The sequence below is a fragment of the Asparagus officinalis genome, chromosome 5 (genome assembly GCF_001876935.1).
Source record: "Asparagus officinalis chromosome 5, Aspof.V1, whole genome shotgun sequence".
Classification (NCBI taxonomy): Eukaryota; Viridiplantae; Streptophyta; class Magnoliopsida; order Asparagales; family Asparagaceae; genus Asparagus; species Asparagus officinalis.
Window position 1 is genome coordinate 118,982,710 of NC_033798.1, and position 4,280 is coordinate 118,986,989.

Sequence of the window (4,280 nt, forward strand, 5' to 3'; positions counted from 1 at the left end):
TTTAATTTTAATTTTTTTATCCTTCTTTTTCGTTTCTCTTTTAACTTTTTACTTTACTATTTTGCCGGAGCATCCGGTCGGGATAAGGCTGAGATATGATGCTTATTATATACATATCTGTATATTCATCTCGGATACGGATTCATAAAAAAATTCATAATAATATCCGTTAAAATCGGATACGATTAAAGATACACATGCGGATATATAAGCGTATATACATGTGAATACAAAATAGATATAAGAAAACTAGATAGTATTGAGAAAAACATAGTTCATACGATACAAAAGGATTTGTTACTATGTTCATTATAACTGGAAAGTTAAGATTAGACATCTTGATCATTAAAATTAACCACAAATCCATAATCTAATATTCGAAACTATCGTAAGAGTATGACTAATATGTATTCGAATATTTCGGATACGGATACGAATATTTCACTATAAAACCATATATGTAACCATATCCTATCGGTTATAGATTTGAATAACCATATATGTATCCTATCGGATACGGTTACAAATATTTCCTCAGATACGGATACGGTTTAGCACCCCTGGTTTCCTCTCTTGTGAAGTGGTGGGTATGGGAACACAAGGGGACAAGATTGATCTTGTTGACACATTTACTTATAATTCATTTGTGTTTTTAAATGAATAATTTATTTAATTTATAATCGGAAAGATAGTGTGTAGGCCGCAAAATATAAAGACTCATGCCCCCCTCAAAATTTTGCCCTTGTGCGAAAGCCCAAAACCACACTTTCATGTGAAATATCCCCTCCTGTTCGCATCGTTTTGTATTTCTAAACTGTACTTACTCTTAACCTCTTATCTTTCTTTTTATTTCCCATGAACTTATGAATTATTTTTCCTCATTCTCCTCTTCCTTAACCATTATCTCTTTTGCCATTACTTTTCTCATTGCATCATTTATCTATTTCTTTTCATCATTTATCAATCATTTTTTTACCATCACGGACCGTCATCCACCATTTTTTCTCTTTCCTCTATCATATATCATTCTTCTTTCATAACCATCGTGTATCACTCAGAGATTGTCCCCTTTTGCTTAACATGTAAACAAAACACCTACCAGTTGTACTTAACACCTATATTTTAAATTTAACACTTAGTTATTACATGTTAAGTTTAAATATTATGTGTTAAGTTGAATTGCTAAGTGTTATCTTTGACATGACTCTAAGAGATGACCCATTAAAGAGAAAAATGAGCGCCTTTCAGTGATTCAGCCATAGTTATGAGACAAAGAAGAAATAAGAGGGGAAGTAAGTTTGAGAAGGAACGGAGAGGAAGAGGGAAAGGCGAATGCAGGGTGGGGGGTGGGGGGGGGACTGCTCGGGCGGCGGGCCAAGGCAGCGGTGTTGGGCTTTGAAATAGGATGGCCAAGTATCAAAGTTGTAAGCTTTTATGCAAACCAGAAAGCCAAAGCTTCTTTACGCCTGATTTTGTGTAAGAAACCGAACTGCACCTGTTGCTGTGGCCGAAGAATATGATGATGGAGTGACTGCAGAAATAACAAACCTGCACTTGTTTACAAAAGAAAACCCCGGACCTGTGCTTGCTATGGCCGGAAACAGAGAGAGTAGAGGACAGAGAGGCTTTGGTTCAGTGGAGAAGTTCTAATTTTTTTTTATTAACTCTCAAATATGATTTACTATATATAGGATTAGATTACAATCCTAATCTTATCCAATAACTAGAAAAAACTATCTACTAACTAGTATTCTACTCTAATTAGAATTCTACTAACTAACAATCGCTTGGACTGATTACAACTCAGATTCTCCCCTTAATCTGGACGAGATTCCAAGTCCTTCCCCTCCTAGAAGCTCCCGCATCTCGTGAGCTTCACCTTGCTGTGCCTTCGTGAGAATATCCGCTTCGCTGCTCGGCTTGTGCTCACGAACTCCACTTTAATCTGTCTGCTCCAACACACTCACGATGAAGTGAAAACGTCGATTCGATATGCTTGCTTCTTCCATGGAAAACTGGATTCTTCATCAAGGCAATCGCGGGATTTGTTGTCAACGAGAGTGTAAAGCCGGCTTGGGCTCACTCCCAATCACCTCGCTTGATTAGAACTCCTCAACCTTGGCCACGCTGCTGCAGTTGCCCGCCATAAATTCTGCTCGCAGGATGTAATGCCACCGTCTTCTGGCTTCTGTGATGTCCAGTGACCAAACTGTCACCTAGATAAAATGCCATGCCACCTGTGCTGCGCCTGTCATCAACCGTCTCCCGTCCAAGATCACTGTCAGTGAATCCACAACTCTTCATTGCCTCGACCGGTTTGTACACCAATCCGTAGGACATAGGACCCTTCACGTACTCAAAATATGCTTGACAATTTGTCTATGCAAAACTGTAGGGGTGCTCCATGTACCTATTCACAATCCCACGGCATATGTGATATCGGGTCGCGGTGTGAGTTAGATACCTCAAAGATCCGATAATGCGTCTATACTCCGTCACGTCCACAGGGTGTGTCTTCGGATCCTTTCCAAGCTTTAGCTTTGTTTCCATAAGGATATTGCGTCGGGTTGCAATGCCATCATGCCGAACTGACCCAAAACCTTCTTCGCATAGGCCGCCTGCCTTAGTGCAATACAATCATCTCGCTGATACACCTCGTGCAAGATAATAAGAAAGTACACAAGGTCATCATCTCGAACTCCTTCATCATTTGTTGCTTGAAAAGCTTTATCTCATCGCCCTCGAGCCGTAACGATCAATCATCTACGTACACGCCAACAATGAGTGTATCCCTCTGTTACTCCTTGTGTTACGCGCCTGCTCCTGAGTGCATCTTGCAAATCCGATGCCCTTCATGCACTTGTCGAGGCGCGTGTTCCTGCCCGAGGTGCTTGGCGTAGACCGTGAGAGTGCGCCTTTGAAAGCTTGTAGACCTTTGGCTCTTGATCTTCACAACGAACCTTCAGGTTGAGCCACATAACTTCTTCCTGGAGATCACCATTTAGGGAATGCCGACTTCCATCAAATGGTGCNCGCGGGCTCAATGGCGTCCCACACGTCTTGAGCCTTCATGTAGACTTTCATCTTGATTGCCCACGAAGCATAGTTATCCCTCGATAACGTCGGGTATTGAAGAGTGAGCGAACCCACCTTGGTCGTCATCTTCTCCAAATTCGTCATCTCTTCAGATCTTGGTTGGTACTTAGGCATACACGGCTTTGATACCACTTGTTGGCTTTGAAATAGGATCGGCCCAAGTATCAAAGTTGTAAGCTTTTATGCAAACCAGAAAGCAAAGCTTCTTTACCTGATTTTTGTAAGAAACCGAACTGCACCTGTTGCTGTGGCCGAAGAATTGATGATGGAGTGACTGCAGGGAATAAAACAAACCTGCACTTGTTTACAAAAGAAAACCCGGACCTGTGCTTGCTATTGGCCGAAAACAGAGAGAGTAGAGGACAGAGAGGCTTTTGGTTTCAGTGGAGAAGTTCTAATTTTTTTCTTATTAAACTCATCAATATGATTTACATATATATAGGATTAAGATTACAACTCTAATCTTATCCAATAACTAGAAAAACTATCTACTAACTAGTATTCTACTCTAATTAGAATTCTACTAACTAACAATCCTTGGACTGATTACAACTCACAGCGGGAGGGGGTCTGGCGGTGCAGTGGGAGCGAGGTCAGGCGACGGCTTGGGGAGGAGGGGAGGAGCTCAGGCCTGGGGTTCGTCGGAGCTCAGCGGTGGGTTGACGGCGGTCAGGCGGGTCGGGGTTTCAGCTGGTGGAGCGCGGCTGTAGGGTGGACTGGGGCTGGGTCGACAGAGGGGTTTACAACTCACATTCTCCCCCTTAATCTGGACGAGATTCCAAGTCCCTTACTCCTAGAAGCTCCCGCATCTCGATGAACTTCACCCTTGCTAGTGCCTTCGTGAGAATATCCGCTCGCTGCTCGCTTGTGCTCACGAACTCCACTTTAATCTGTCCTCGCTCAACACACTCACGAATGAAGTGAAAACGTGTGTCGATATGCTTGCTTCTTCCATGGAAAACTGGATTCTTCATCAAGGCAATCGCGGATTTGTTGTCAACGAAGAGTGTAACCGGCTTGGGCTCACTCCCAATCACCTCGCTGATTAAACTCCTCAACCACAAACCTTGGCACGCTGCTGCAGTTGCCGCCATAAATTCTGCCTCGCAGGATGATAATGCCACCGTCTTCTGCTTCTGTGATGTCCAAGTGACCAAGCTGTCACCTAGATAAAATGCCATGCC